Genomic DNA, 20420 nt, shown 5'->3' with positions numbered 1-20420 from the left:
GAGAGCAAGTGGGTGGGCCCGTAAACAGGGTACAAAGGGAAAAAAGAAGTGATTCCAGGAAATACCCAACTGGGCCAAAGAATAAACTTAACTTCAAAAACCATCAGCACTGCTACTTCCTTTAGAAGCTGGAATCATCCTGGGATCTGGCAGGCTGAAATGCCATCTGGGGTCAGCCTGGGAGTCTGAAACTGCCCCCCGACTGAGGTAGTCTCCCCATCAAGAGGCTTGGGATCCTGCTGCTTTCCAGGTGTAAACCCTTCCCAAGCAAACTAGCATAAGAAGTGCAGCATGCTAACAGTCATCCTTCCATCCTGAACTTTCTCATAATGGTGCACAAGTTCATCTGAATGACCAATGACCTGACTGATCTCAGAGCTTGAAAACTCAATGAAATGAAAATCACAAATGAAACAGAAGAGGTAGGGAGTAGGGAGTAGATTCAAGAATACTGCATACTGGGTGAATATTGGCTATTGAATATTAGGAGTTCGAGAAAAATGACATGGAGAGGCAAACTTGAAAAACAAGAAGAATACTCCTTACCTGAATAAAGAACAATTTCTGGACCAGAAGTAAACTCAAGTACCAAGCAAGATTAATAACGACAATTTGAAAAGCAAAAAAAGAATCACACCTGGATGTAATCTGGTAAATTCCCAAATGCCAGCTACCTGAGAATGAAAACAAATTATTTACATAGGGAAGAGAATTCGAATGACACCAGATTCCTCACTGGAAACACCTGGAACACTGAGGCAGTAGAGCCAGGCTTAAGGCTTTTGAGAGGTAAGGCTGTGATCCAAGATCCCCCTGCCTGGCCAATATCATGCATTAAGAAAAAAGAAGACCAAGGACATCAGACATCTCAATAAATAGGACTCGATTAAATTCCTCCACTGAATGACACAAGCTGAAATAGAATTTTAAAGAACTATTTGTTACATGCTATTTATGAAAAACAGCCAAATGAAATGACAAAGAAAGCTTGGAAAGAAAGAGATGGGAAACTATATCAGGCAAGAATAAACAAAATGAGAGTGGGGGCAATGTGAAGATCAGACAAACTGGAATTTAAGACCAATAGCTTTATTATTTTTTTAAATTTTATTATGTTCTGCTAGTCACCATACAATACATCATTAGTTTTTGATGTGGTGATCCACGATCCATTGTTTTCGTATAACACCCAGTGCTCCATGCAGTACATGCCCTCCTTCATACCCAACACCAGGTAGTCACCCGTTCCCCCCCGCACTCCCCTCCCCTCTAGAACCCTCAGTTTGTTTCTCGGAGTCCATAGTCTCTCATGGTTCCTCTCTCCCTCCGATTCCCTCCCTTCATTTTTCCCTTCCTTCTCCTAATGTCCTCCATACTATTCCTTATGTGCCACAAATAAGTGAAACCATATGATAATTGACTTTCTCTGCTTGACTTCTTTCACTTGGCATCATCTCCGCCAGTCCCATCCATGTGGATGCGAAAGTTGGGTGTTCATCCTTCCCGATGGCTGAGTCATATTCCATTGTGTATATAGCTTTCAATAGGGTGAAGGAGATTAGGAGAGGGCTCCACCCTGACCCCCCCACCAAAGCCCCGCCTCCTCACACCCCCACCTTGGGGATGAGGCTTCAACATCTGCATCTGGGGGGATGCAAACATTCAGTCCATAACAATTAGGCCACAAAAGAAACAGTAAAAATGTAGACATTCTGGTCAACGTGGAAGACTGAGCTGATGAGGAAAGATGTCCTGCTCCGAACGAACGGAAATATTGAATAAAATACAACAACAGAATTTTGTTACACAGCTGAGCTCAAAAGCAAACAGGCCCGAAGAAAAAGAGGTGACACAAAACACTCAAGCTACTGCTAAAGTGTCAGGAACGGTACAAAGCCTGGCAGAGTCCAACAGGAACAAACCCTTCAAACAGGCGAGAGACATCGGGGCCACGACTGGGGTCCGTACAGGCAGAGGAACTCAGGCTGCTGTGCCGGGGGAGGCTGGTGGCTGGAAGGAGCCACTGGCATGAACCCAGGCCCTACCAGGAGCCACTTGGCTCCTGAAAACGGACTAGAAGAACTCCATCCGTGGACCCAAGAAGCTAGCTTCTGACCCAGACCAAGCCACGGATGGGAGAAGAATGACCCATGCGTAACTGGAAAGACTGAACTAATGTATTACAAAGTTTCCTCTTATCCATGAATTCAGGGTTGTCCCCCCATTTATTACTGGGGTGCAGGTGCAAAACTATTGAATCTTTTCTCCGATTGCCGACTAGAAGTGTACTATGAAGAACTATGGAGAACTGCATGTGTCTACGCAGTCTGCTTCTTCACCTGAAGAAATATGTGTTGGAACACACGAAAACCACACTGCAATGGGTTCTTTCCACCCCTAACCCCAACTTACTCTGCCAGCCTGAGGTCAAGGGCATCATACATTTCAGAACCTGTAAGAAGGCCAGGCTTGGCACACAGAACGACTGGGAGACTTCAGAAAGTATCACATTTCTTTGAGCCTCAGTTTCCTTGTCTGAAAATGGGAATGATAAAAACTATTTTTGGAGGTTATCATGAGAATCAAATGAGATATGCAGATTAGTAACTATAATAAACAAATAAGCATTATTATTATTATTATGTTTAGCTATAAATCCTTCCTTGATTCGAAGTAAAAAATTGCCCTAATGATTTATTTTTATTTTTGGTTTAAATATCTTGCTAGAATTCCTCTATACCACCAAATAATATTCCACTGTATGGATATAATCATGTTAATTTTCCAGTCACTGGTTGATAGACGTTTTGGTTGTTTCTACATTTTGACTATTATGAATAATGTTACTATGGACCTTTCATGTATCAGTTTTGTGTGGACAAACGTTTTTCAGTTTTCTTGGATTTATATACCTATATAGGGGTAGGATTGCTGGGTCACATGGTAACTCTATGTCTAACTTTTTGAGGAACTGACAGACTGTTTTCCAAAACAGATGCACCATTTTACATTCTTATCAGCAGTATACCAAGGTTCTGATTTCTCCATATTAGTAGGATGCTTTCCAAAGCAACTGAGGGACCACTGAGCACAGAAAACTGGGATATTCAGCATTGCCAACTCTTTATTGGAGAGCATCACAAGTTGCTAAAAATCCACTTTCCTTTCATTTGTAGAAGTTGAGACAGAACAATAGGGTTCGATCAGTCTTTCTCCTAATTTGTGGGGATTTCGAGTATGGCAAACACCTTCCCCTCTGATTCCATGTTCTCTCCTAGAAACGAACGAAAGGTAGAAGCATCTCACTGAAGTACCTAGTTGGTCCGACATGATAGAAAACATAGTCAGAAAACATGGTCAAAAATGGTACGAAACATGGATTCAAACCTAAGACTTTAGAACACGTGAAAAAGCTTCACGTGAAATACAACCATATCTGTTGCAAGCCCATTTGAGCAATTAAGGAACCTCCTTGGTTCCAAAGAGAGAGATTTTCCTTGTCCTTTTTCCAAGCCTAAGAAAGCAAAGACCACCAGAGTGATGGAGAAATAAGCTAAGGAGCCAAGGTGACTAACCAAAGGCTGTCCCAAATTACCTAGAGTTCAGTGATCTTTTCAAATGGTTTGAATAGAAAGACAGAAGAACAAAATAAATAGCATGCTTAAACTTCTCATCAGAAGCCCAAACCATGGTGCTTTGCAGCATATTGCATTCCTGGAGAGAACCATCAACCACAGCTGAAATGGACTTTGGATGTGATGCATGGGGTTGGCCATACTTTGAATCTTATGTCCACATATGTTGAAGAGAAGGGTCCATTTGGAGAGTTCATTCGAGTGTAAAATGTAATTTTGTTGGTCACAGGCAAAAAAATCATCATGGTACAGAATGACTAATAGGATGCTACATCCTTTTTTTCCACAATCAACTACCCGAGGGGAAAAAAAGAAAACCAACGGAATATTCTGTTACGCGTTGCTTCCCCTATGTAATTCAAAGCACAAGGCAGTAGAGTAATAAAATTAAATATGCCATAATGGAAAAAAAAACAGTTCCACTATAAATAAGCTTTATTACTCCATCTGAGAAAGGAAACAGGGAGCTGGATCGTGTGTGACTCTTCCCTTTCAAAACCAAACCATAATCAAAAGCAAACAGGTTCAAAAACACAAGAGAGAGAAATCTGGAATTTGCAGCTTCGATAGAGCCCAGTGGAGTGAGACCACTCCACACAATGAGTGTGCGGAAGTGTGGTGTTGGGTTTTATTTGAGAGATGCCTCTGAGGGGCTCAGAGTCCCCAGTTGGGACCAGCAGCATGAGGTGGCATTTGAGCCTTGAATAGTAGCAGAATAGCAGCCCCAGGGTAGGAGCTAGGGAGTGAGTTTAAGAATCTGCTGACTGCCATCCAAGAGTGAAATATAGCCCTGCAGGTCCAACGGCTCCCGGGGCTGGGTGTTGCTTTCTATGGCTTGGGAAGATGTCCTCAGCTTGCCCCATCTGTGGACCCTTTTGAGACAGAAGGGGCTGTTTTCCGAGAAAGACCTGGAATGCGCTGTCAACACCAGAGAGGTTGGCATCTGAGGTTTACCTGTGTCTCTGCGTCTTGGGACAGGAAAGGCAGCAACCGCAGGTAGACACTCTGCCCATGTGTCACCCAAATAATTTTCATGATGATTGGGCCTCTCATGGCCTACTTCTCCATTTGCGCCTCTTATCTCCAGGATGGTCTAAACCACTGGCTCCTTGGGTCACCAGGCATCACTGGGCAGGTGGCACTGCTGCCACCACCAGAGTCTGTCACCATGAGGGAGGGGTTCCACATTCCCACAGGTGCCTCCTTTGTCTCCCAGCCACTCTCTGCCTTAACTCCTGTATTCCAGTGAGGTTCAGTCACCCTCTCCCATGACGGTGCCAGGGCCTGGACTTCCCCTGAATCCCTCTGCCTCTGAAATCTTGCTCTCCAATGTGACAGGTGCACCCATCAGAATCCTAAGCATTCTATCACTCAGAATCCCTTTTCACTCTGGCGGTGCTGGCTTCACCCATAGCTCTCTGCAAAAACAAAAGCAAAAACAAAAACCAAACAAAAACAATAAACAAAAAAATCAAAAAATCAAAAATCAAAACCAAAAAAAGCCCAACACCTCTGTTAAGGTTAGAAAAAATCCAATTACCTCGTGCTCACCAAGGGCTGGCTAATCATGGATTACCTGAGAATTAATGAATCCCTCTCTTTCAAAGAATGACCATACAAACCTCTATCCAGATGAGAATCAATGTCGTGCTCTTTAAAGCTACTGTGCTACTGTTACCTCATCTCCTTCCTGTCAAAGCACAGTTTTCAAGAAGTTAAACTCATGACTCTCATACAAATATATACATGTGTCCAAAATGTATTTAACTTATTAATGAGCAAACCAGTACGATAGGAAAGATGGTTCCAAGAGCATTTGCAGAATCGACGACCTTTAAACCCAAAACAGTATGTTAGAATCACTGCTCAATTAGGTACAAAACTGGTTAACGCCTACATGGGAATAAAACCATAACCTTTGTGGTTATTTTTTCTAAGGGACAGAAATCAACAAGTTAACATGTAACTCTACTGTGTTTGCGCTTAATCAAACACAAGTATATTCTCTTCAAGAATTAAATAATCCTTGGGCGAGCATGTCAAACAGTGCCTCAGTATGACATTGAGAGGACATGCCCCTTTGCCTTATTTCTAAGTTTTGGATAATTTTTCTTAACAATCCCTAAAGAGAGAAAATTCTAAGCTGGTTATCTCAAAACCTCCACACTTATTCCCTCCGGAACTTAAGAAAAGAAAGAAAAAAAGAAAACCATAAGGGCATCACTCACACTCCATTGGGCTCTTGATGACCAAAGATGATTGTCACCTGGTAGGATTTCAGACAGCATGACTCAGCGGTAGGAATGGTATTTTGGCAGCCAGCCCTCCCATCACACAGATGGCTACCAGCTCTCCCAAGACCAGTCCTGGCCAAGAATACAGACACTTCGAGTTCCAGGATAGCTCATTCAGGAACAGATTAGGTGAGTTTATACCTTCATCGAGACATCACAGGATTGGAACTTCAAGGAACCTTCTGGAAAGTCTCCCTGGATCTTCTAGGACAGATGGTGTTTCTTATATTCAGTCCTCCCAGCACTGAGCTAGCCCACTATCAGCCCATGCCAAGCTATCACCAGCCTCCCTGGCAAGGATCTCTTCTTCAAGCTCTCTTAATCAATTTAAGGCCATTTCTTCTTCTTCTATCCTCTGTGAAAATGGTTCGCAATTGATCAGTGTTTTCATCTAGAACCTCTTAAGACAGTTTTTAAACCCTAATTTCTTTCAGGCTAAATAATCCAAATTGCTATCATCTTCTTAATTTTATTATTAGTTGTGCTTCACTGAGCCCTCTTGGGTCTCTCCTAAGACCAGGAAGAGCACGACAAAGCCCCCGGGGATGATTTCACAAACCAGGTCTGCTGTCTTCCACACCATATGAGCTTTCTCTAAACCAAAGCCTGGCCTCACTCACACGTTTGCTGCGATTACCCATTAGGTTGTTTCTCCTGTTGTTTTCCTTGCTCAGTCCTCTCTCCCTTCCTTCCCCGCCCTCCCTCCCTCTCTCTCCTTTTCTTCTTTCTCTTTCCTTCTTTCCCTCTTCCCTTCCTCCCTTACTCTCTCCCTCACTCTCTCCCTCTTTCCTTCTTTTCTTTTTTCTTTCCTTCTTTTTTCCCCTATAATGCTTTAGCTTTCAGGCTTTTTTTTTTTTTTAATTCAAGTACCATTAACATACAGTGTTACATTAGTTTCAGGTGCTGCTCAGTCTCTCGTCATTGTTCTTGGAAATATTTCTGCCACGTTCTTCAGCACATGGTCATTGTTTTTTGTTTTTTTTAAATAGCCATTACAGTTAGCAAAAAGAAGAAAATAAAAGCTTCATCATCACACTCCTCAGAGACAATGTCTGCTCATAGGTTTGTGCTTTGCATTTCAGGGCTTTTTCCTGATGTATGTATTTTTTTTTTCTTCTGATGTATGTATTTTTAAGAAGCAACCAGACTGAATCGCACTGCTCTTCAGCTCGAGGCCCAGGTCCCACACGGCCTCCTGCTCAGGGCCACCTCCCCCTCAGCCTGCTGGGTGACGGCAATAGACCGTCACCATTGCTACAACTTGATTCAATGCAAAAGCAGGTCCTGGTCTTGGAAGCAGTCCTAGCAGCAGCTCAGATCAGTTTAGGGGGCAAAATAAAATGAACCACCAACATTGATGCATTTAACCAGAGAGAAAGCAGTAGGTGAACGCGCTGGAACGCCCTTGGGAGGAGCTCAGAAGGAAGGCGAAGCAGAGATATTCATTCAAACCAAAATCTCTCCTTTGTTCCGTCTTCTGAGTCTACCCAGGTTTCCACCAGGGACCTTCTCCAGGGTGCTCTGGGGCCCCAGAGTGGGCTTACCAGGCTGCCTCCATAAGGGCCCTAACGTGAGCACAGGCACATCACTGCAGCTAAAGCAGGGGTTGTCGTCCCAAGTGAGTTTGCTTAGTGTCTAACCCAGTCCCTTGTGATGACCCTCGGGTTAGGTGGTTTTCTTCCAAACTGGTGCCAACCTAATGATATTTCGGTGTTCAAGATTATGCCAACATCCAATCGCTGATTTTCTAGTAAATTCTGTGAACTCCCACTGATACTACTAATCGGACCTGTCTGGTTTTTTTTACTATTTTGTAAAGCCAGTTCTCTCTTTTTGATGCACATTGTTTTATTTTCATATTAAGTTTATGTAACTAAAATACCATCAGGCATTGTTTAAATTTCATTTTACTCCCATCGATATGTTATAAATATTTTCTCATGCTATTATATAGGGATTTTTACTGGTGGCATGGTAAATCCATACACAATTTATTTCAACGATCTCCTACTATGGAACATTTAGGTGGTTTTCAACTTTTTGGTTTTATTAAAGAATAATCTGGTGAACATCCTGGTACCTTAACTCTGTGTGTCATCATGACTCAAGGTGAAGGCCCAGAAGCAGAACTTGGGTCACAGGGCATGCGTGCATTTTTCTATGGCTTTTGCTACTTACAGCCAACTCGGCCTTGGTAATTCATGTTTTACGTCTACAGGTATATTGCTGTCCTTTTCCTTACTCATCTTTATCCAGTTTTTGGCCCATCCATTCTCTACCTAGAATGCATGGAAGGGCTGTTGGAACTGGCTCTCTTGGAACGAGAGTGTTCACAGCCCAGGACACTTTAATTTGAGATACACCATTTCAGCTTGGAAGATTCCTCTTCGTTCATCCAGCTGCAATGTTCTAGGCAAAATAAGTGCAGTGGTGAACAATCCAGCAAGGGAAGCAAGTGGCAAAGGTAGATAATAAATGTTCTATGTGTGTCTGGCAAACATGAAGATTCAAGGAAGTGTTCAGGTAGAGGGCACTGCCAGAACCAAACGGGTAGGAGCCAGAGTTGGGGAGGGGCTGGCATGGGAGAGAAGATGGGGGTGATGAGGGGACCAGATTGAGTAAGGCTTCATAGGCTATTAGGACTTTGACCTTTACGCTGGGTGAAACAGAAGCCTTCACAGGGTTCCCATAGAGAACTGATGTGCTCAGGCTGCTGGGTTGAAGTCAGACCAGGGGGTGCCAGAAGCAAATCAGGGAGCCCTGTGAGGAGATAGGGGTGGAATAGTGTCCCCTCAAATGCACATCCTCCCTAGAACCTCAGAATGTGACCTTCTTTGGAAATAGAGTCTTTGCAGATGTAATCAGTTAAGGATCTTGAGTTGAAATCATCCTGGACTTGTGGTGGGCTCTAGATCAAAATCTGATAGCCCAAGAAGAGGTGAGGAGACACAGAGATACACAGGGAGAAGCCACATGAAGACAGATACAGAGACCGGAATGAGGTGGCCACAAGCATAGGAAATGTCAGAAGCCACTTGAAGCTCAAAGAAACAAGGAAGGATCCTGCTCGAGAGCCTGGAGAAGGAATGCAGCCCCGTGGACACCTTGATTTCATACTTCCGGCCTCCAAAACTGGGAGAGAGTAAATTTGTTGTTTTAAGTCCCCTAGTTCGACGTTCTTTATGATGATAGCCCCCAGGAAACTAACCCAGGGGGTTCTTGTTGTGCTCTAGGAGATGATGTGGTTTGAGCCCCAGTGGTAACAGTGCAGGAGATGAGAATCAGGTAGATTTCAGGTACGTTCTGAAGGTGAGAAAACAGGATCTGCTGAGGGGACAAGACAGGGATGTGAAGGGAAGTGGAGTCCAGGATGATTCTAGGGTTTGGGGGTTGAGCCAGCAAAAGGTGAGAAAGACTCAGAAGATTGGGCTTGGGGGGTGGGGAGGGAAGCAGGAGCTCAGTGTTGATGTGTGAAGCCTGAGGTGCCTGTCAGGCTTTCAGGGAAGATGGGGTGTAGGCCATTGGAGATACTAGCGTGGCACCCAAGACAGAAATCTGTGCTGGAGACACAAACTAGGGGTATATATATGCAAAACCAGAACAGTGGATGAGAGAGTAGACATAGAGGAGGTGGAGCCTGGAGCACCCCAACACTAAGAGTCAGGGAAATGAGAAGGAACCAGCCCGGGAGCCCATGGAAGACACTGGCAGGAAGAGCAGAGCCATGATGCCTAGAAACTGAGTGAAAATGCTATTTCCAGCAACTGTGGCTGGGCTAGCAGGAAAGTGAAATGAGAGCCAAGTGGGCAGTGGGCTTGGAGACCTTGACCCGAGTGATGTGAGCCTGATATGAGTGAGCCCAAGGAGGTGTGTGGGGAATGCACCTCAATACAAGAAGTTCTTTCATTTCTTTCACCACTATGTTCATTAAAGAGACTCAGAAGAGAGGAAATGATGACTACAGATAACTCTTAAAAAGTTTTTCTCCGAAAGAACTCACAGCCTGTTTTTTGCTGATGGGAATGACCAGAAGACAGGGCAATCTGGTGAGGCCAGACGAAAGGGGTGGATTGCTGGAGTGGTGCCCCCAGCAGGTGTAAGGGGACAGGGGCCCAGGCCCAGGGTAGACCTGACCCCTCTAGCATCATGGGCAGTGCATCTAGGAGGGAAGGTGGGATGCAGTTACACAAAGGAGGGACAGTAAGTATGGTTTGAGCATTTGTGGAACTTTTTTCTGATTGCCTTAATTTTTTCAGTAAAATAGGGAGCAAGATCATCCATCAGCTGAGCGTGAAATGGGGGCAAAGATGTACTAGAAGACTGAGGAAAAGGGAAGGAAGGAAATATTTACCTGGGAAAGATGGGAGTCAATGGACTGGAGAAGTCTTGCTGTGCCAACAAGCACCGAAGGCCCACGTGTGGTCTCTTGAAGAGACCAGTCAGCAGAAACGTGTTCTTCTCCTGGCGGAACACATGCAGAACAATGAAAATGCACCCCTACTTCACACCGTTCACAAAAATTAACTTGAAATGCATCAAAGCCTTAAGCATAAGACCTGATACCATAAAACTCCTTGAAAAAAATATAGGGAATTAACATCAATCTTGGTCGTGGCAATCAATTTTGGGGTCATGATGCCAAAAGCACAAACAACAAAAGAAAAAAATCAACAAATGGAACATCAAACTCAAAAGCTTCTGCATAGTAAAAGAAACAATTAAAAAAGACAACCTATGGAATGGGACAAAATTTTTGTAAACCCATATATCAGATAAGAGGTTAATATCCAGTATCTATAAAGAACTCAGTCAACTCAACAAAACAATTTGATTAAAAAATGGGCAGAATAACTAAATAGACTTTTTTCCAAAGAGGACATCAAAATGGCCAACTGGTACCTGAAAAGTTGCTCAACATCACTTATCAGCACAGAACTACAAATCAAAACCACAATGAGATATCACCTCACACCTCTCAGAGTGGATATCATCAAGAAGACAAGAGACCAATAGGTGCTGGTGAGGATATGGTGAAAAGGGAATCTTTATACACTGTTGATGGGAACTGGTCCAACCACTAAGGAAACCAACATGGAGGTTCCTCAAAAAAATAAAAATAGATCTACTATATGATCCTGCCATTCCAAAGGTGATCCCAGTTTCACGGGATGGGTCAAAAGATGGAATAGACTGAGCAAAATGGAGATTGGATTGCCAAGGGTGAGGGATGACCTGGAAATCTTGGCCTTCTCGTGGTGCCTCTCATAGACAAGAATAAAGGGCATCACCATATTAGTCCCGAAGTTCTTAAGGGAGACAGCAGAGCCAGACTCTGTGTACGTGCACAGGTGTGCATGTGTGGGGGAAAGCCTAAATGAGAGGGGGTGTTTCCAGAAGCACATAGAATCTGGGTCCCCATCTTCACTCCTGCCAGTGGCAGGTCGAGACCAGGGTGGTAGTCTTAGACCTTCATGAACTGCGCTTGTATAGAAAGCATTGCCCTTCTGTTTTCTCAGGTTAGAAAAAATGACAATCCAGGAAGGAAAGTAGCGAAGTATATATAAAGACAATTAATGGAGAAAAAGCCCAAATGATCATTACCACAAAAATAAGCTCATGCCTGAGGCACCTGGGTGGCTCAGTCGGTTGGGCATCTGCCTTTGGCTCAGGTCAGGATCCCAGGGTCCTGGGATTGAGCCCAGCATTTGGCTTCCTGCTAAGTGGGGAGTCTGCTTCCCCCTCTCCCTCTACCCTTCCTCCCCGCTTGTGTTCTCTCTCTCAAATAAATAAAATCTTTTAAAAAAAAGATAAGCTCGTGCCTATTAATAATAGAGAAAATATAAGTTTAAAAAAGAGGTAGCTCTTGACGCTTAGACTGGCAAAGTTTGCTTTTTTTTTCCCTTTTTTTAAATATAATACCATGTCCCGGAAGGTGTTTGAAACAGGAACACTCAAATCTTGCTGTTGGGTGTGTAAGTTGGTATGATGACTTTGAGAGAAATCTGGCAATAACTAGTAAAAGTGAAAATGAAAATATCCAATGAGCCAGCAATTCAATGTCTAGTGAAATACACATATGCCCCGGGAGTTACCTGCCAGGAAGTGCCCTACGGCATTGCTTGCAACACTGCACATCACACTTGGGCTTGCCCGTTAAGAGGCCAGGGGCCAGAGTGTGATGGAGTCACACGTGGCATCCTGTGGGCCAATGGGGATCCATGAACTAGACCTACACAACAGATTAAACACTATCAAAATGATAGTGTTTAATGAAAAAAAAATGGTGCTGAAGAGCTGAAGCTTCCATACCATGAATCCATTTAGTTCGTTAAGGTCCGCAAAGCAGTATTATAACTCTCTATATATGTAGCAGAACATATATATAAATGAGATAAATGATGCACACTGACTTCAGAATGATGGTCACCTCTTGGAAGAATCAATCTCAGTGATAAGTACCTCAAGTCTGCTCTAGTACCTTCTGTACTTTTATGTATGTTTGGATTTTTTAAAAAGGAGAATGTTTCTAGTTTATCAACCCAGGTACAAGTTTTAAGAAAGAAAGCAAAGTACGAATAGTGCTGTCAGATGAGAACAATCATTGTTAGGGCACCACATTCAACCAGAATAGAGACTGAACCCAAAACCATTTCATTATGATTAGGAGGGAGGAGGGATTAATTTCCTTAATATTTGGCTGAACCACATTAAATATCTTATGCCATATTATATTTAGATCAGGTAAGAGGTATGTGGAAGAAGAATAAGCTTTCCCAAAGCATTGGTTATAACTATTAACTATAAAATCAGTGCCTTTAAAATTCCTTGAGATTTTGCCTTGTGACCAAACTTTTGCCCTTGTTTTAAAGGTAATTAAAATGTATTTGAGTTGGAGAATGCTGTGAAAATCACTGAGCTAGCATGGAGCCCTGCCAGAGGCGGGGACGGTGGGGGATTGTTAGACTACTTATCTAACCCTTTCCATGGCCTTAGCTCAACCCCACAGGAATCTGCCCGCTCCTAAAGCTGGGATTTAATTGGAGCCCTGTGTCCAGGCTCTTCTCTTATAGTCTTGGCTCTTTCTGGCCACATCACCAAAACCCCTCTGCTGAGGTACTTTCTAAGAGAAGGGTTCGTGTAGACATATAGTGCACAGGACTGTGGAAAACGAAAGTACGTGTGGATGAGAAGGGGAGGCAGGCGGGCGGAAGACAACGAGACAAGCAAAGTTAGGAATGATGGTGGGAATAAAAATCATCTTTTTTTGCAGATAAAAGTTGGAGAATTATAGAAATATGCCAAAGGAGTCCTCAGCAGAAAAACAAAGCATGAACCCCAGAGTCAAGTGAGAGTTGATTCTTGTTATTCGAGAGAGTATGTCCTATAAAGGTGGGGCTGCGAACACTCAGAGAAGACTAACCCATTGCTCCTAGGAGAAACACGGTGTTAGTTAGGTTCCTGGGAGCCTCTGATCACCTCTATGCCGACCCATCAACACACAGTCTTGCTTTATGTGTGCTTCTTTTTAAAGACACCTTATTTAATCTATACTGATTCATTAACACTGAACAAGGCCAACAATACTGTAACTCGTGCCTCAACAAAGCTAATCTAACACACCTATTTTCTCCGTAAGGCACATCACAGCCTTCTCGTGCTTAGGAATACCAGACAGCCCTTCAGCACTATGCTTGGGCCATTTTAAACATGGAGATCTCCAACAAAGAGCACACAGATGCAAACAACATGACACTAAATAGTAAAAAAAAAACACTTGTTCAAGGTAGGAGAGCTGAAACAAGGCAGAGTGTCACCCTGGACAACCCCAGCTGGGAAAGGACTTGACAGGAGACTCAAATGTTCGCCTCCCCACCCGTGAATGACTGTGAAAATACCGTACCGATTCGGGGGGCTTACAAATAAATTTTTGCGAGTAGGCAAATACAGAATCTTTGAAAAATGAGAATTTAGTCTGACATATTAAAAACAAAACAAAACAGAAAACAGGGGCACCTGGGGCTCAGTCAGTTAAGCATCTGCCTTCAGCTTGTGTCACAATCTCGGGGTCCTGGGATGGAGCCCACATAAGGCTCCCTGCTCAGCGGGGAGCATGCCTCTTCCTCTCCCTCTGCCCCTCCCCCTGCTCCTATGCTCTCTCTCTCAAATAAATAAATAAAATCCTAAAAAAAAAAAAAAAAAAAGCAGTATCTAGTCCTCCAGAAAGAGGTACTTACATTTTGGGATTCATTTGGACAAAGAATGTTACATTCCAGTCATTTAGCTCAATAGGAGCTTTATGGAAACAATGGTCTCCCACTTACTCGGAATGAAGAGGTTGAGCCCATTTTGCATATTCCTTCTGGCATCGTCCACTGAACAATGCGTCCTTGTCTTTTCCACTCACAACGGAGTTATCTCAGGCAAATCGTCTCCCCAGAGGAGGTACAGCTTAGCTTGTTCTGGGGGAAAAGGGTGCAGATGCAACACGCAGACGCCAATTCGGCAGCACCAGACGTCACTTGCAATAACCCGAAGGTCCCCAGCACTGTGGAGACTCAGTCTGGTTTCAGGCATCTTTTGCTAATTGCCCCGCTGGGCTTGGGGGATCTGGGTTATTTCGGTACTGCTTTGTCACTATACTTACGGGTTGATTTTGGGGATCGTGGTGCGCCCCTCCAAAAACAAGACTTTGCCACCACCCAGGGACTTCTTGGCCACCACACTGCGTCTTCCTCCTGTGGAATAATAGAGTGCCCTGGGTCTGTGCTTGGTTTTAAGTCCATGTGCCTTAAAGATGTGTTCTAAGAATAAAAAGTATGCTGGCAGTTCGAGCCCAGCAAATGCTTGCGCTGGCCTCCGGGGCTCTCTTTGCTGTTTTCTCGTGATCAGGTATAGCACCTGTTCTGATTAGGGTAACAGCCCCACGGAACCCACTGGCAGGCCATGGAAACAACAGAGAGGCTTATCAGAAGATGAAAAGAAGGTGCAAAGAATAAGCCTCTGAGAAAGTATTTTAACCCTTCCTAGCACATCCCTGCTAGGTTCCCAAATCATTGATGGAATAACCCTTCAGCAAACCAGGCAGAGGGACCTGAACCGGGGCCTTGTAGATTGGAAGGCTCTTTAAGACCAGCTGGTTCACTGGCCACATTTTCCCTTCGAGGACTGAAGCCTGAGGCTAAAGGAAAAAAAAAGCGTGCAAGATCCTGTGGCTGGAGGGTGGAAACGCAGGGCCACTGGGTAGGTAGGTCTCTGACCCAAAGTTCTATGCTCATAACACTACATTTCCTTCTAGGTGACCAGGGATCCCACAAATTGCCCTGGAAACTTCCCACCACCGACACAATCCTGGCCTGTTCCCAGGGACAGAAGACAGGGCAGGTACTACTAGCAGATGGCATTCCAGATCAATCTCAGGTGCAACCATCTCTCTCTCTCCCTGAGCCCTCCCAACGGAAAGTGGCAACAGCCCAGACCACAAAAGAGGAGCAGGATTTCTACTTTCAAGATGCTCCCACACACAGCATTTCGGAGCGCACCCAGTTCAGCAGGCGGTCACTGGGCCAGCACACTGTCTACCGGCTGGTGGGCATCTGAAAACCTCACCTCAACCCCCCTTGTACTTCTCCATAGTGAATGTGTATCATTTCTTTCTGACAAATATGCGGGCAGGGTAGAGAGCTGGTCAGTTCAGATGCACATTTTACAATGAACTAATGTGCACAGTACTCATTCTTGGGTCTTCAAAATGATCCTTTCGGTTCAAGAGACCCTTAGCCATGGAATGTCTCCTCACCCGCACAGTGACTTGGACCCGCCCCGAATTCCCAATCTCTCTACACGCCAAGCCTGGGCCCACCACCCGACCATACCTGCCTGGCCCCCAGGTGCTCCAAAAACACACCGTGTGGTTTTGCCACCTCCCATCACCTACCACCCATGCCCCACACTGGTTCCCATGCCTGTTTAAACACTCTCTCTGCTGGAAAACTCCCCCCCACCCAGTCCCAAGTGCTAATGAATCCAGGTCTCTGTTTCCACAGCATTTAGTCTAAATCCGAATTATTATTATTTCCACCTATCTAAGAGGGCCCTGAGGTCAGGGTCACTGCCCACTCATCTTTGTATCCTGCCCAGGGCCTCACCTGCCATGTGTGCGCTTTATAAACATACCCCTGGAGTATGGACAAAAAAAAAAAGCTCTGTGGGAAATTACAGGGCAGAGGAAAAAATGTGCAGAAAGGAGGCCTGGTCTCCAGAGTACACGAACGTTTTTATTCTGTCGTTCTCATGACTTCTCTTTGAAGACCGGAGATTAAAAACACTTCCAAGTCCCAGATCTGCGCTCTCCCCTCTTACAATGTAAAGCCTGGATCCTTCGGCCCAGGTGTGGGGTAGGAAGGGGGCCCAGGGCAGGACGTTGCTTGGAAGCAGCCCCTCGGAGAATGGCCTACTCTGCAGGGATGGTAGGCACCGACCTGTGGAAGGATGCTGTGAGCCAAAAGTGGGCTTTCAAAGAGCCAATCCAACTCCTCCCGTTGCAGCCTTGGACAAGTCGCTTATTTTCTCTAAGCCTTGGGTACCCCCATCTGCAGAATGGGTATAATACTCACGGAGTTGTAAGGAAAGCAAAGGAATACCGTTCATATCGAGCTCTTGCTGAAAGTATCCCCCAGCTGCGTTGGGGTAGAAAGACTCTTCTGGACTCGACTAGAAGTAGGGAAGCCCAGCTCATACTTTCAATCCTCCTGATCTTTCAATCAAATATTTCACCTCAATCAACACAAATGTGGTCTTCCAGCAAAAGCCTAAGAGGATCACCTGGGCCTCACAGTCCTACCTTACTGACATTCCATGGTACGGGACTTAAATCACCTCCTGATTTAGACACCTGCTGAATGCTTCCATGACTTGTCAACGTCTCCGGAAGCGGCTTCTGAAACACACCTGAGACTGGCTTCTTGGGCCCACAAACTCCATCTCACTCTCCACCTCCCTCCTGAGCCCACCCCATGTGAGAAACAAAGTACTTCCAGAAGCTCGCTCCTGTCCAAAGTGAGCCACAAGTAGTCAAGGTAACAAACCCAAGGAAGATGCGTCCTTTCGAGGAAGGTAGCCCAAAAGGAATGCTCTGGAATCCTTGCTTCACCTTGGGACCTGGCCTCCCGTGCTTCTGCAGCTCAGGGCGCTTCGCAGACTCTGACCCTCCACGTTTATCCCTGGCGGGTCTTGTCTCCCCAGTTCGCACTGGATTCTTTGCCAGGGCCCTCTCGGCACCTGCACTCTCTGCTCTCCAGCTCAGGGTGTCAGGGCAGCTGAGTGTGCAGGGCGGGCGCACCCTCCAGGCTTCAGCTCACCCGCACCTCCTCTGCAGGACTCCCCTCCCTGGGCACCACACACACTTTCCCGCCTTCTCCCCTACTAGCCCATGAGACAGGGGCATCGTCCACTGGCATCATCCCGCGCCTCCTCTGCAGGACTCCCCTCCCTGGGCTGCCTTTGTTGACTGCTCTGCTTCCAGCATCTTGCTCCGAGACACCCACTGCAGGAGCAGACCACTAAACAGCGCCTTAGGCCACCACCAGCCGGGGCAGGAGCCGACACTCGTGGCTCTGACAGCAAATACACAGTCTGGAAATGACCTCCACACATGCCCTGCTCCAACACCAGGTAGTCGGGGGGGGGGGGGGGGGGGGGGAGCAGGCAAGGGCCCCGAAGTGGCTGAGGGTCCAGCTAGGCAGTAGCAGCTCAGAGAGAAGAGACCGTGGCTTCATTTTGGAGCTTCCGAGGAGGGCAAGTGGCACACTGCGTGGCTGCCCTACTTAGCCAGCCTCCTTCCTAGCACTCTCGAAACTGTGCCACGGGATTCTCAACACTAGCACGACCTCGAAGGCTCAAGAACAGCCGTCGACTTCCCGGGGACCAGCAACTGCAGGAAAAGAACGTACCAGCACCACACTCAGGCCATGAGGACCACTGCTACTAGCTGCACGGTAAGAATTCACCCCGGACGTCCAGGGGCCTTGTTTAACCTGACAGGACAAGGAAAGCACGCATTTACTGAAGGGAAAAGACCATGTGGCATCCGGGTCCCCAGTTCAAGATCCCAGCTGTCATTTTGTAGTTGTGGGGTCAAGGTCAAATCACTCTGAGTCTGTTTCCTCATCCGAACACCAGGGATGACACAATGCTTCCTCACAAGGCTGCTGGAAGGACGAAACGAGGTCCCAGAGAAAACGTGTGCAGCACGCAGACTGCACATCCGCAACCTTAAGGGAAAACCTACTTCGGGCAGCGCCTGAGTGCAAGTGCACGCGACTGTCCGGGAGAAGTTTGAGCTCTCCCAGGCCCTGGCCACAAGCCCGTGCTTTCAGGAAATTCCTAATGAAGCAGGAAGTAGCATATTTTCCCAGATAACCTCCACTTTATCCCTTTTATTTCCAGCCTACAGTTTTTAATGACCCTCTTTACTGAACGACTGCTCTTCAAAGAGACTTTATTTTATAGTATTTTGCCTCTGGAGGAGGTTGAAGCTCGGTGCTCTCTGGGCTCTTAAGAAAAAGAATGAAATCCTGCCATCTGCAACAACATGGATGGACCTAGAAGGTATTGGACTAAGTGAAGTAACTCAGACAAAGACAGTTATTGTGCGATTTCACGTCTATGTGGAATCTAAAAAACAAAACAGTAACAGATTCATCAACACAGAGACCAAACTGGTGGTTGTCGGAGAGAAGGATGGGCGTGGGACGGGCAGCTGAAGGGGATTAAGAAGTACAACCTTCCAGTTATGAAGTCAGTCGGTCACTGGGATGCTGTAATGTACAGCAGAGGGAACATAGTCACTAACACTGTAATAACCGTGGGTGGTGACCAGTGAGTAACTAGACCCATCAGAGTGATCATTTTGTACATTTGTAATGTATAAAAGTATCAAAACACTACGCTGTACACCGGAAACTAACATAACATTATAGGTCAGTTATACGTCAATTAAAAACAAACAACAAGAATTCAGAGATGGGCAGCATGACAGAGGGAGGAAGCCCTGGGTTGGGTAGGAGCTGGGCACCTGCTGGTTCCTGGGGCACCTGTCTTGTACATGTGTGTCTCAGGCTTGTCACGATTTGTAAGAGGCAGAGGCCAAATCTCTGGGCCCCTTCCTGCTTTAACATGATCTGACTGTATAAATTTATAAATTTATAAAAATAACGTAAGAGGTTCTACTTAGTAGTTGGTACCTGCCCCAACCACGTGTGCATAGCAGCTCTGTCTCTGGGCTGCTGCTGGACGCCCGTGCAGGGCACCCCTCCAGGAAGGTGGATCCCTGTCAATTTCTTCCGATGCAGCAGCTCTGAGGAGACTGAAGAGGAGATGCAGTGACTGTTCCAGGAGAAAGTCTCCTCCTTACGTGCCTCAGAAGCCATCCGGCTGCCAGAGACGCTGGGTCCTCAGCCCAGGGCAGAGGCCACACATGGACTTTTCTTTTCTTAAAGGCTGGTAGCACTTACTGATCCTAAGACTGCAGTGTACATCAAGGCTCATAGAACAGATTATCTGGAACTGACCAGGAATGAAATTACAGTCAGTTTCTAGATCACTTCTCTGGCAGGCCGAGGGAATAAGAGTTTGAGGCAAACTGGAGCACGCTGGCTGCATTCTCTCCTATTAACTCCCGATGCTCTTCGAACTCGCCTAATGCGATGCAGTCAGTTGAAAAGTCAGGATGCCGGAGGATGCTGGCTTCCCTTCCCTGAGGCTTTGGGGAGCAGAGCCAACCCTGTCTCTGGCTAGGTATTATACCAAGGTTACCACATAAAATCCAGAACACCCAGGTACATTTGAATTTCAAATAAACACCACATCATTTTTTGATCTAAGTACGTTCCATGTAGTATTTGGAGGATACTTATGGGGAAAAAAAATGCTTCATTGTTTATCTGAAATTCCAATTTAACTGGGCACCCTGCATTTCTATTTGCTAAATATGGTAACCTTAATTACACCCATTTCAAGCAAAGACTAGTTGGTTCTTAGTCTCCAAAGTATAACAACATCCCCAAACCAACCACTCCCCAGCCAAAACAAAAACTTGTCTTGTTTGTGCCTCAAAACAAAACTTGTCTTTTTATTTCCAGGACATGTTTTTTAAAAGTAGGTCCGTAAGTATCTAATAAAAAACAGAAAAAAGCGATGTGCCTTCTTGTAAGTCTCTGATTTAAGAACTCAGCATGCCACTGGCCACAGGCTCTGGGGCCAGGTGGCTCTTCGAGCAACCCCAACTTCAAAAGCAACTGGCTTCCCATTCATCGGGGTAGGGGGAGAAGGCAGGGAGAACAGAATTTAAAGACAGCTACTTTCTCAAAGAGGCCCACTGGGGCAGAGGGACAGGGGAGGAGGCAGGTGCTGAGGGCAGGAGAATGAGAGGAAGCAGGGCGCCACAGCTCAAGCCACAGGACATACGTGTCCTTCTACACAGAACACCCCCCAC

At 45.7% G+C, this 20420-nt stretch overlaps 1 long non-coding RNA gene across 2 annotated transcripts; it reads right to left on the bottom strand.

The window, feature by feature from the left end:
• Nucleotides 1-1426: 1426 nt before the first annotated feature.
• On the bottom strand, nucleotides 1427-18261 carry LOC113915809. Of its 2 annotated transcripts, XR_003517816.2 has the most exons (6): nucleotides 17878-18261; nucleotides 14574-14664; nucleotides 14251-14388; nucleotides 10281-10390; nucleotides 4590-5053; nucleotides 1427-3274 (listed from the first exon to the last, which is right to left on the bottom strand). It is a non-coding gene; the product is annotated as an uncharacterized LOC113915809 (long non-coding RNA). The 2 variants fall into 2 exon arrangements; XR_003517815.2 differs by having other exon boundaries at nucleotides 1427-5053.
• Between the last annotated feature and the right edge of the window lie 2159 nt (nucleotides 18262-20420).

The sequence above is a fragment of the Zalophus californianus genome, chromosome 1, assembly GCF_009762305.2.
Source record: "Zalophus californianus isolate mZalCal1 chromosome 1, mZalCal1.pri.v2, whole genome shotgun sequence".
NCBI lineage: Eukaryota > Metazoa > Chordata > Mammalia > Carnivora > Otariidae > Zalophus > Zalophus californianus.
The sequence above is the reverse complement of the archived record's forward strand: the minus strand, read 5'-3'. Positions and strand labels throughout refer to the sequence as shown.